At 37.0% G+C, this 13,845-nt stretch overlaps 1 protein-coding gene across 3 annotated transcripts in view; it reads left to right on the forward strand.

Annotated features, from left to right (window-relative positions):
• CHRM3 (cholinergic receptor muscarinic 3) overlaps positions 1-13,845 on the forward strand; it is a 255,730-nt gene that overhangs the window by 73,822 nt on the left and 168,063 nt on the right. For all 3 annotated transcript variants that reach the window (XM_042819997.1, XM_042819987.1, XM_042820006.1), the window contains one exon: positions 8,303-8,415. The gene's annotated coding sequence lies outside the window, so the exon portion shown is untranslated. The remainder of the gene's footprint in view (positions 1-8,302; positions 8,416-13,845) is intronic.

Below are 13,845 nucleotides of genomic sequence, written 5' to 3' on the forward strand. Positions count from 1 at the left end.
GGGGGGGGGGGGGGGGGGGGAAATGGCACACTGGAGGCACAAAGATTTGGGAGGGGGCAGAACCAAGACAGCTGACCTGAACTGGCCAAAGGGTCATTCCACACCATATGGCATCATGTAAAATAACTTCATGAAACTGAGGGTAGTTGTCCAGTGGGGGACTGCTACTGATTGGTTGGGCATTGGTTAGTAGGTGGTAAACTGGTTTGTGCATCACTTGTTTGATAAATATATGTATTATTTTCATTACTGTTATTTCTCTCTTCCCTTTCTGTCTTAGTGTATGTTTTTTTCCTTGACCTGTGAGTTCTTTTTTCTCATCCCAGTTCTGTCCCCCATTCCACTGGGAGAATGGGGAAGTGAGAAAAAGGTTGGGTGGTGCTGAGCTGTCAATTGGGCTAAACCACAACATGCAGGAAAATAAATGTACTCAAATTTTCTAACCATTCTTTGTTACCATCTCTTGTTACTTCCTTTGTACTCTCAGGATCTTACTTCCAATGTAATTCTTCTAGCAGATAGAAGAAACTTGTGGTCTGTGCCTCAGGTATCTCCATTGTCTTTTCATCCCTCAGCAACAATGTTTTGTTAAATGAGCTCTTTGTCTTCCTTCCCTGAGAGACAGTTAATTGTTGTCCTAGCCCATGTATTTCCTATTTTGAGCTTCTGGCCTTCCCTTTCCACAAGCCTGCCACTCTATAAAGTGTCTTGTGAAATGCAACTTTGAGGAGAAAGCAATGCTTCCACTGTTTGATACCTCATCTCTGTGATTTCTAGAATAGGGGAAATGAGTACCATTGCTTTTCAACTTCTTCCCAACTGAATTTTATATGTTGTTTTTTCTATAACATGCTCTGCTGCATCCTTTTTAGAAATGCCTGTATTTTTCTGGCTTGAACCTGTAACCATGAGGTCCCTGAGGGTTTTTGACTGATGCCTGACTCTTGTAAGCACATAGACACTGACTGTGTTTTAGCTGGTGGTATGATTTAATAAGAAAGCAGCACTGATGCTGAGCTCAGTACCGGTTTATGGTCAGGCAGCAGAGCAAGATGTGAAGTCTTAGGAATGTGTTTATCTTTCTTGTATGACTCAGAAAATTACCACAGAATCATAGAATGGCTTGGGGCTGGAAGGGTCATTAACTATCATCTAGTTCCAACCCCCCTGCTGTGAGTACGTTGACACCCATTAGATCAGGCTAAGAAGAGAAAAGAAAAAGAAGTTTGTCTTACCAATAATTCTCAAGTCCATATATCTGCAAAATCTTTCCGATTTTGCAATAACTTACGTTGTCACGTCTTCTAGTGAGTTTTCTTCACTTTAGAATGTGCAGATGTGAAATCATTCTCCATTCTAAAGTGCTACTATTTCTTTTTATTTTTTCTTCTTATATGTTTAATGGAGGAGGGGAGAATCTTTGACATTTCACAACTGCATCTGTCAAAAGAAAATTGTGTGAAAGCTCCAAGGCCTCAAAGCTAGGGCCTTTGGAGCCTGTATACATCACAGTGAGGGAAATCATAATGAACTCTAGACAAACACATTACGTCAATAGTTGCCAGATGAAGACAGCTAATGCAACTAATATGAAGGCCATGAGTTCTATTTATAAGGTTGTCACTAACCTCATTGTGTGCACTGCAAAATGGCCAGTTATTGACAGCTTAAATTACCTTATATAGTGAGACTGTATCCTGCAGGCTCTGAAACTGCAGCTTTCTTTCACCCACCTCTTAAATTCTTTCTTTGCTCTCAAGAAACAAGGACTGTTCTCATATTTTTAATCCCAGGTAGTATATGCAGTAGGCATCTGCAGCACCACATTGCATGCCAGTAGGGAGAAAGAATGACACTTCTAAGGGGAATAAAACCAGACCCTGTGCTACTGCCTCACTGCTGATCCATCTCCCCATTGCTTATAATGGTTTGTGTTGAGGTGCCATGAAGCTGTTCCAACTTCATTTCTCTCTGGCAGGTTTTATTACATTGTATGTAGTATTTGAAGATTTGTTATTTTTTTTCTACAAGTGATGATATGGCTGGCATAATTAATTAATTAATTAACACCAATTCATTAAAGGGTTAGTAGCTATTCAGCAGGCATATACTGAGCGCAATCATACTGCTGCTCTCAGGATTATCTGACCAAAAGAGCTGTGTTCTGCCCTCAGACTTTAGCTGCCATCAGTCCTTTACAGGCTTCATTCCTAGGTAGAACATTATTTTCCTTTAGTTTTGTTTCTTAATGAACTATTGTTGCTCAAGAAAAACTAATTGAAGGGAGGTTGTAGCAAACTGGGGGTCGGCCTTTTCTCTCATGTAACTGGTGATAGGACTGGAAAGAAAAGCCTCAAGTTGCGCCAGGGGAGATTCAGGTTGGACATTAGAAAATGGTGTGTTTCAGAAAGAATGGTCAGGCGCTGGAATGCGCTGCCCAGGGAGGTGGTGGAGTCACCAGCCCTGGAGGCATTCAAGGAACCTTTATGTGTTGCTTTGAGGGACATGGTTTAGTGAGAACTATTGGTGATTGGTGGATCATTGGGCTGGACGATCTTGTAGGTCTTTTCTATCGTTGGTGATTCTATGATAGACTACCTGTTATACCATCAGTTCTGACTTTGTTCCTTACTCCCTTGATTTATTCCTAACCTAATGGCAAAAGGTGAGGAAATGATAGTATGGAAAAATAGGTTGTGCAGGAGCATCTGCTTCCCCCAGCTATTGTTTTGTTCATGGAATATGAAGCCATAACTATTTGATTTGCAGTATCAGTGGCTGTTTACAGAATTTTACTGTGTTGAGAAGCAGAGTCCTTGGCAGGTGGCATCTCCTTTTTGCCATTGATGCATTAAGAATATTCAAAGAGGGAGGGGTGCCAACATAACCATTTTCTGCAAGGTGGAAAATAGGTCTGAAACTTTTCATTTAAGAGAGAAAGAGGGGAAAAGAGAAAAAAGAAATAAGTAGTTGACAGGTACAGAGCACAGTTGTTCCTGACCTCCTTTGGCAGGGACTCAGTTGGAGACTGAATACTGCTGTGAAAATCAGCCTTGCAGCACCTGTAGGTCACAGAAAGGAATGTTCATGGCAGCACTGAAGACCGAATGTCACATTTGCATTACATATTTGCTCAGAACAGAGCTCCCTCACAGGAAATACATTAGCCCTATTTCTTTGCCTGATGCTCTGCTAATGAAAAAGAGTGAGTGACAAGGGAAGTTCATGCATTGATTTAGGAGGAAAGACTTAAAAATTGCACAGCATTTCAAAATGATGCTCAGATGATAAATGCATGGTTTATTCTCATCCACCCCCATGTAAGAGGTGATATTAAGCATCTGCCTATATGAAATGACAGTATTCACTCTGCTATTCTGTGCTTTTACAGCAGGAAAACAGGTATTTTTTCAACAGAGAGCTTAAAAGCCATGCAGACAAATGTTAGCACAGCATTGAGCCTTCATGCCGATGACAAATAAATAGCCTAAATGCAGATGTAAACCATGGTTTGAAATTAAGATTAAGGAAATTAAGAGAAAATTGTTCATCTTAATACTTCTAATAAAAACTTGGCAGAAATAAGATACTGCTAGTGACTGCTACCTACCTTCCTACCTCAACTTCAAGCCAAACTGATGCCGTTCATGCAATCATTCTTATTTTGAAATAAAATATTATGTAATTGTTATATGTATCAGCATTTAAGTCTTAAATTCATTGCTATTACTGAATGAGGTTGAAGTATAGTAGGGGATTGCTGTGTAAAAAGCAATAAAGGATGTGCAAAGGAAATGTAACTTGTGTTCCACAGTTTAATTTTCTCTACTACAAGCATTGCTTGCTGTCCAGAGATCACAGGTGTTTGGCCCTTTCCTCCTGAGTCTGAATTGAAAATCCATTGTTTGAAAAACTAATATCAGCCAAATCCTTGTGAAAATTGAGATTTTTTTTTTTTTGAACAAAGCATGCTGCCAGATATACTTTTAATTAACTGCGCTCCTAGTACAGCTTAATTACATTTAATTTTTGGACATTTATTCTTTTTGGAAAATAGCATTTTAATGGAAAGTCATATTCTTTGGCCTCTGAGGAGCAGATTTTTTTTGATTGAACTTGACTGGTTACACTTTGAAAATAGGTCAGTAACTAATAGCATTTGTATAAGGACTAAAAAGCACTTTATCAGTACTCATTAGCCATTGTGGTTATAAGGTCTCACTGTTAAAACAAACTTGATACTTTCAAGCAATAATAGGCAACTCCACAGTTCTAAAATATTGCATATTCATAACATAAACCAAAGATTGATTAAAACAACAGTTACAAGAGTTGCCAGGGGCCAAAATGTTCAGTCATCTGGATATGATCCAGTTTAGTTCATTATAAAGGGACAGATGCATCCAGTTTCTCTTCCTGCTGTACACAATTAATATATTGTTATTCTTCAGTGTGTTATCATAATCAGTTGGCATTTAGCCTGCCATCAACGCAAATCTTGGCGTAACGAAACCTAACAAGAGATTTTCATGCAGATAAGGAAAATTGTATACATAGCAATCAATTTGAACACCATCACTGATTTAAAACGAGCTGAACATCAAGTGTTTATCATGAAAGTTCCTTAGCATTTGTTTACACGTGTTTATTACAGATGTTTACATGGTGGGTCCTGATTAGCACCGTGTAGAGGTGGTGAGACCTTGGGGTTTTGTGTTTTTTTTCTTAACGCTTCCAAGTAATGGCCATGGTTTGATTTTGGAAAGGAAAGAATTATGCTCAGAATCAGTGTTGCATGCATGTAAAATACATTTTGATGAGTGAAAATTGATGAATGTAACAAGCAAAAATATATTTTGGAGGGCTGCGTGCTTTGTTCCCAAGGCTGTCATTGCATGAATAGGTGAGCAGCAAGGGAGCAGGCCTGCAGAGCCTGGTTGAAGGGAACGTGAGAGATTCAGGAACATTCTCAGTGTCAGCTGAGCATTTGCAATTAGCTTTCCAAGAATCACCTTTCACATGCTGTGAAATACATTCGAAATAGCTCTGACTTCTGATTAGTTTTCAGTGTGGGATGCTTGTTAGAAAAAAAACCCTGATTGGAACGACAGGACAGAATTTGATAGAGAACGATGGTCTGCAAACTACTTCTGTCAGTTATTATCATATCCTTGAAAACAACTTTTCCAGTTAGTGGAATCAATTGCTAATTCATGTTCCATCTGGATGCTTATGTAGTTACTTAAGATACTGAAAAAATTGCCCTTTTTTAGTAGTGCTTTTGTGGAGATGGCAATGAGGCATAGGCATGGTCTAAATTTGTTCCTAAGTGAACCCAAAATTATCTCATCATTGTAAACTGTGTCCTTTCTTGCTTCTCTGACCTTAAAACCTGTGTGCTCAGTGTGTGCTGCCCACTGTGCCACTGAACTACTCCTTGTTCCATCCTGGGGCTGGTTGCACTGTCCCTTTGTGATGCTGATGTGCAAGGTTCATGGTCTTCCACCTGGCTGTGGGTACACCTCCAGGTATGTGTTTGCATTTAGCAGGGCAGGTATAGCCTCTCACCATCCCACCATGCCACTTGCATGCTAACAACAGACCAAGACTAGCTGCTATGAGCAGATTTGTAGCTGTTAGTATTTTGGATATTTTGGTCTTTGTTTCCTTTTTTTTAAAAAACACTTAAAATATTATTTTTGTAAAATAGTCCAGACTGCTGCAGGAGAGAAATTGAGAGTTTAATAACTTTCAAAAATACTTAGAAAAAGCCTCTGTTGGGTATATTGTCTTATTTGTTCTTATGTGTACTCAAAAAACAAAAAACAAAAACAAACAAACAAACAAAAAAAACATAAAAATACCAACAAGCAAATAAACAAACAAACAAAAAAAGAAAAACAACAAGAAAAAACCCACAACAGTGTTCATCCTTGCAGAGTTCATTTTTCTTTCTTAAGAGATGGCGTTCAAAATACCACAGGCCAAAATGTGAGTTTTCCACTATTTTCAGTGGTGTAATTAGAGAAAGTAGAGTTATTCAGAAAATAAAGTTTACTTGGCCAGGCTGTGTTCACTGTACTCGTTGACTGCTTTTTGTGTCCTACAACTTCTCACATTGCAAAGAAGCATTAGATGAACTTTGTGAAAATTCTGGGGAAAGTGCTGCTGTGGTGGAAAGGACAGTATATGCTGGTGTACATTGAAAAGAAAAACAACAACAAATCTTTTGGAGTCATCGCATGAATTTCATATATTTTAAGGGAGAGAATAGCGAGTGAAAAATTCTCCACATTTTTTAAAATGTTTTGTTTGTTTTAATTTTATAATTAACTGAAGTCTAATCCTGTTCAAGAGATGTTACCCTGGAGGGGAAAATCTAGTTACTTGATTGTCTATTTTGTCTTGGCAAAACCAGGCTGGTACTTTTTCTTATATTCAGAGTTAGGAATGGTGAAAAACAAGTCATTTAAATGATGCAAGTAGATGTCTTTATCTGAACACCTTATGAGAAAATAATATTCTAAAACTATTGGTTCTTGAAGACTCTATGTGAAAAAAGATCTTTTAAAAGATCCCAAATGACCATATCATTTTTTTAACATTTTTTTCACATTTTATTTGAATGTAATTGCCCTAATTAAGTGTAAATTTTAGAAATTTGTATTGCGTAATTCATTGGCATGTTATAATAAAGCTGACAATTTTTAATAGTGCATAAAAAATACTACAGCAAACACTGAGATGCTGTCTCTGCAGATAAAATACTTCTCAACAAGGGCATATTTTGAGTGCATATCCATAGCTGCAGAGTCAGGTTAAGATGTCTGACTTGCCTAATCCTGTGCTGCTCTGTCCCTAATGCCAGCACTGCTGGGTCTGTAGCCAAGGGGTGATTGGCTGGAGGAGAAAGACCTGACTTGAAAGATAAAGTATTCCCCAACTCCTATTCTCTTGTGCTGAAAAGACAGCAGGGATGCAAGAAGCAGGAACAGTAAGAAGTCTGGTGTAGGATCTGCTACAGAGTTGCTGAGCATCTGCACAAAGTCCAATCGTGTTTGAAAATATGTAGTTTTATCCTTTTGAAAGAGAATCAGAAAGTAATAGGAAAGTATTTATTTAGAAGAACACGCATATTAAAAATGGTTGTTATTGACTGGAATGTCTTTTTTTAAGCGTGTTCGTTTTAAATTTCACAGAAGTCTCCACGGTGATAAAATATTCCCGTATTTCTGTCAGTTAAAAAATGATTTCCCCTGTTCAGTAATTCTAGATAAGAATATTTAGTTCTAGAAAAATTGTGTGATGACATTTTCTACTCATCCAATTTTAATAAATTTGTATATGACTTGGCTAAGTCCTTAAGTCAGTCTTTATAACAGATTTTTTGAGAAGGCAGGACAGAAGATTAAGTATTTGGAAGGCTCATGCAGTTTCTTGAATCAACAGAATTTACTTGTGAAGGACAAAAGATGTAAGATGTGGTTGCAAACAATTTCCGGAAAATAGTCAGAAAATTATATTCATTTAAGTTGAGCTTTTCTCTTTAAATGTGAAAAGAAAATCAATTTGATAACATTTAAGATCTACACAGTTCCATGGAAAGTGTAAAACCTCACCTGAAACAAACCTCTGAAGTTTTATTCTATGTCTGATTAAAAACATATTTGGGACTCCCATGGTTTTGAAGTGATTTGTGAAAGGCCAGCCACTGTGTTCTGATAACATGTTCACTTTAGTCATAACTTTATTTTAACTTCTAATTTGAAATAAAGATTCTTCTGCCAGAAAATACTGAAAACTGAAAATGCCAAAATGAGATTCTTCAAAATGTAGACCTCTACCATCCCTTTTCACTCTGAGCAAAAATGTATCTTCTCAAATTTGTCAAATGTTTTGTTTGAATCAGCATTTCCGCAGCATTTCTTAGGAGTGTGGAGGTAGCATGAAAGAATGATTCAGTATTTTTTTTTATTTAGTAATTAGCCCTGGTGAAATTTGAGTAAAAGTACAAAAAATGATTATCACAAAACAAAAATGAACAAAGACTCTGAATCTTGAGGAGTTTGAAAGCTACAAAACCTTCAAAAGAACTGCAGATGAAGTAACTAAACAAAATGCATTACAGCTGTCATAAAATAAATTCTTGCTAGATGATGATAGTATGAAACAGGATTTTTCGAACTTTCCTTAATAGTTTGTTTTAAAGAGCAATGAAAGTTAAAATTGTGTTTTAAATAAGGAATTATTAGTTTTTATTATTTCTTTGTCTGATTATCTTTTGTGTTTTTGTCTTTTTTAGATCTTGATCGTTATGGCAAAATCTTTCAGCGGTGTGTGGTATATCCAGCTACAGGCCGGATGATCTACAGTCATCTGAAACATGATATATACATTTCCTCTTCCTTGTTCATGGTGAGTTTTGTTCTTGTATTGCATAGTTGATAAATACCTTTTTTATTTACTTCAGAGAAGGAACTAAAATCTTACAATAAACTGCATTGGATGGTGCTCACACTGTTTTTATTTGGATTAGCCTAGCATTGTTAATTTAACTTATGCATAGAAATCAGTTCTTAAGCTGTTCAAGGATTTTTATAAAATCAACTTGCAAAAATTGCCTCTCTCTTTAGATGACTTCGGAGCTATGCAAATATCTTTATACACACCTTTAATTGCTGTTTCTCCTTTCAGATTGAAAGCATTTTTATCTCAGTGTTCAATATTTTAGGTCAAAATAGATTCAAGCCAAATGCTTTTTTTTTTTAGTATCAGACATATCACAATGTATTTTATGTATTTAAGGGGAAAAAGAAAAGCAACATTGTTAGAAATATAATTAAAAACATAGGAAAAATATGTTGGAGAAAATATTTAGAGGAGTTTTCAGTTTTGTCTTTGTATTGTCTATACTTTATGCCTACAATTATTCCGCGTGTAGTATCCATGAGTAGTGTTAATAATGTTAAAAACAAGGCTTTGCATTGTACAAGAAAACTTCCATTTATGCTTTCCACAGAGTCCAGACATGCAGTAATGTGATCCAAAGCTCAAACTATTCATTTGGCTAAACGAAAATTTAACACTGACAAACCAAATTTGGATGTCACAATGTTTCACTGACTGTTTTTCAATACACCATAAAATAACAGCCCAGAATCCTGCCCAAATATTAGGTCAGTCATTTGAGGTTAAAATTCTTATGGTCTTGTCCTTCTCCTTTATAATAAAGGATTTTAACCTGGCTCTTACAGCAGTTTATTTGTGGTTGATACCAAATTTTATGAAATAGATGATTGATTAGCTACTGTTAAAAACTATGTGTAAAAGTTTGTTACCTTATGTGTAGAGTACTAGTTGGAAGAAAAGGTCTGACAAGCCAGCATGAAAAGTATTTTTTATTTCCACTCCTGTTCTAGATTTCTGAGTCCTTAGAAATATGCAAGAGAAAAAAAAATATCAGAGATGAAAGCAATGAGAATAGAAAAGACAAAACAATGGAATTAGTCAAAGCCATTCTTATGATGTGCTTAAGTACTGTAATGAAGTAACACAGAAGCAGTACAGTTTCCAAAGATGTGTTTGCACTTGATAATGGAAAGACATGTTTAAATATCCTGTATAAATGGATAGGGATATTTGCCAGCAAAATTCATTACTGTTATTTTTGGTGGAAGTAAGTTATTTACACAGCGAAATGGCCAGAGGTATAGCACGCTTTTTTCATCCTTTGGAGGACACCTTTCATCTACCTCTCTTACCAGTGTCAACCTGGCTTTAAATTTCAAATGACATGCCTAAACCAGACAGATCTGATACCAGAGAACCAGATAAATAGCAAAGAAAACATCACCTCACTTGTTTCCACTGGCAAATTATTGGAAAAATGTGATACTGTCTGATGGTTTTATCTAGTACCTGTTGATTCTGTAAGGCAGTTCCCCGGGTATTCATTGAGTCCTGCATTGTTCCCTAACCAGGCTTTTTATTTGCAGAATTAGCTGATTTGCTTCAAAGACTTGACCTTTTCTTTTCTCCTCTTCCTTATCAGCAGTGTGCCATGCATTTCTGAGCCTGTTTTTGCATCCTGAATGTGCACTGATTCATGGTGAAATAAGGGCTTTGTGACAGGTCTGGTGGAAGGACTAACCTCTTTAAACAGAGAAAAGGGTGTCTACTCTGTATGTGTTAACACTGCAGGATTTTGTCTCCTATTACCGAGATCTGCTGCATCACATTTTACTGAAATTATTCTGTGTCCACCCACGTGAGAACAGAGTACAGTCTACAGTGTTTCCTTCGTGACCAAACTAAAAAAAAAAGTCATATTTTAAATTCTTGTTTAGGAAATGTCAATGTATGTTGTGCATATGATTTAAAAAAACAACAACAACAACAACAACAAAAACCAACACAAAAACCCACACAAGAAAAAGCTTCTTGCTTTGGCAGTCTATTCATCAGTTGTACCCTTCAAGCAAAGAGGACAGGTGTGAGAAAGGCATGTTCATCTCCCCCTCACTATCATGCCCTCTCAGCTCGAAGTACAGATTCTCAATAACCCAGAAACTTAGCTCAAGGTTTCTCTTTCACTGGATTTAATTTAATGTGGACATAAGGAAGTAGACTGAATGTTACTACACGATACAAATTCTGGAGGATGTTTTCCTACCACTGAAGCAGGAATGTTATCTTGAGACTAGATGGGCCTTATATGCTGAACTCAAACCCTACAGAAGTAGGAAGATTCACGATGGGAATAGACATACAGAATCTGTAAAATAGTAATTTATAATCATAGTAACAGTACCAGTTTGCTCCCAAATCTCAGACTCCTTTCGTTAGACCAGGGAAACCTATTAGAGAAAGATGTGTTGAGCTGGTGGTGTCAGCCTTTTAGAGGGTGTGCTGAAATGCAGGAAGTTACATGAAAGGGAGTTGGAATGTCTTACAAGGAGTACTGGAAATGTAAAATTTACAATTAGAGCACACATTGTATCTTCATTTTGATTTAAACCAGCTGATAACAATTTTGGCATGTCTCTGGGGATGAAAAGTACAGCCAGCTCCACTGAGATTAAGAACAGACAAAATGAAACAAAATCTGAAACTTCATATAGTGTTTTAATATTTAAAGGCTTTTTTTTTTTTAGATTATGAATATGTAAAGTCAGCACAGAATGACAAAAAAAAAAAAAAAGCTGTAAAGAGCAGATGCTAGCTGCTGTTTAGGAGACATTTATGATAATCAAAATTAGGATACATAAAACATTAAAGGTCAGAACATCTACAAACAAGATAAGTGGGTGAGACCATATGTTAAGTTACAAGAATAACTGAAGAATTTTAAGTATATGATCTCATTATTTGGAAGGCAACTGAAAAAAAAAAAGCCTAGAAAGCTCAATTAAAGGACTGCACTGGGTATCCCAAAGCCTGAGTACTTACAAGCTATATTTTGGAGCGTTACACAGTGTAGACAACAACTTCTAAGGATAACATCAACAATTGCTCGGTGGTGTTAGAACTATATAATCAGATTTTAAAAGCAAGCAAAGAAACAAAAATCCAGAAAACCCACAGACCAGATTATCACAAAAAAAGACAAAACTTGGAGAAGGTCGAGCCCTGGATCTCAATTTCAGATACCCTTCTTAGCTCAAAACAACCTCTGTCAAAAATCACATTCAGAAACTCCTTAGACCAATACTAAGTAATGGAGCAATTGGGTGTTGGATGTTTATGCTGCTGAACTCTAGTTTCAGCCTCTTTGCTAATGGCTCAATGCAGTTCAGTGTTGTAACTGAAGTAAGGTGTTTTATTTCAGTGTAAATCATGGCCAGTAAGTATGAAAACCAATTTTTTCTTTGTTATTCCCATTGCTTTCTTATTGTGAACATTCATTGTTCAATAGATTAATTTTTGTTAGGGTGTTACTCCACCTGTTCTCACATAGATGCCTACACTGAATCTGGATCTATCCTTGTTGCATTGCCTCCTACTGTACTGACCTAAAACCAGGCCAGGACCAAATGACTGCACGCACACACCAATATGATGAACAGCAAAATGGCATTTATTACACGTGAACTCTAGCTTATATAACCTATGTGCTTCGTCTACGCCCCTAAGGGCACGTGCCACACATCAATCATAGAGCAGGGAGAGGGCCTATCGCGTCACATCCCGTGGGGGGGGTCTCGCAGTTGCTGACAACAAGGGTATTACTCCACCTGTTCTCACATAGATGCCTACACTGAATCTGGATCTATCCTTTCTGCTATGCTAACTGGTAGCTGGGCTTTCTGAACACATCACAGGCTTCCTCTGGATGCCAGAGTAAATGGCATAACAGGTACACAAAATGAATCAAAATGAAGCATGCATTATTTATGGAAGTAATCACAACCCTGCTGAGACACAGTCTGCTCTGTGATGCCTGCAGCAAATAAACAGAAACAGATGACTAAGTGTCAGCATTTGTCTTGAAAATTTCTGGTCCAGGTGAATTTGAACCAGGTTTTTTGCTGTGTCTGAACATTCAAATAGTTAGAATTTCCCTTCACACTTTTCCCTTCCTTCTGTACTTCATTATCAAACAAATACTGTGTCTACCATGTGTCAAGACTCCTGGATACCTTTTGCCACAGAAGCTTCAAAAACTATGGAGAAACTCTTCTCAAAGTTGGTTATTGGTTAAGGCAAAGCTCAGTAACACAGGAGGTATTACTGTGGGTTTGCACTCTGTTAGGGATTTCCTGTTAGTAGGGAATCTTTAATAATGTTATATCATAACAGATCAGTGCATCATTTTTCTTTTTTATTTCCTTAAGATACAACCTGTGTCCTCGTAACATGACCATAAGATTTGGTTTTAAATGAACTGCTGCAAGAAATTGCTTTATCTGAATAGAAACAGTGAAAGATTTTCATTTGCTGTCAGTTTGCATTTGTGCATGGTTTTCTGCTGAGTTCACAAACTCTGCTATATAACTTCTGTGGGCTTTTTGCATTAAAAAAAAAAAAAAAGAAAAGAAACGAAAAGAAAAAGAGAAAGGAGTGAGAAGAGTATGTATGGTAGTGCTGCTGTTGTGTTTAAATTCTATACTGATCTGAGTAGCATCATTTGTGTGCTAGCTTGCAAGGCAGGAGATGTCAGTCATTGTGTCCTCACCATATCTTTTGGATTTCTCTTGATTGTTGGTGAAAGTCAAGTTTTTGGGAACTGCTTTCACATGATGACAGACACTAGTAGTCAATATATTTTGATCATTCACCTCCAAGTTTTGTTTACTTCGGTCTTGAAGTTTAAGGTGAGTCTGCTGCCCAGTGCTTGTGTTGACATTTCTAAGGGCACCTGAGCTGGCAGGACATGGGACACACAGTGTCACTGTGCGTGGCATTACTTCTTCTGCACACTTATACTTCTAAACCACACAGCAGTCTGGTTTTCAGTGTAATTAATTTCACTTTGGGCAGTTTAAATACCTAGGGAGTATTAAATATTGTATACCTTGGGACCGTTTTTGCTATGAAAATTTAGGACCTTAAATTTTCCTGGAATTAACCACCCAAAAATTTACCTAGAAAATGAACCATGTTTCTTCTTGACAAAACCTAAATATCAGTCTTCTGGGAATCTATGCAGTCTGGTGGGCACTTACATTGCACTGGAAACAGATGGTGCTTCCTACATCCCTGAGAAGCTTGAGTTTGGTAACTCACAGAGTTTCTCACACAAAGGTTTCAACAGAAAGAAAAGGTTCTTCTTGGGAGAGTCGAGGGAGAAGAAAAAAGTTTACTACTAAGAGTACTAAAAGGAATGAATGATGACATTTTTTTCTT

Source organism: Centrocercus urophasianus, unplaced genomic scaffold (assembly GCF_019232065.1).
Source record: "Centrocercus urophasianus isolate 14NV4802_14NV808 unplaced genomic scaffold, USGS_Curo_1.0 seq_10, whole genome shotgun sequence".
NCBI classification, from domain to species: domain Eukaryota; kingdom Metazoa; phylum Chordata; class Aves; order Galliformes; family Phasianidae; genus Centrocercus; species Centrocercus urophasianus.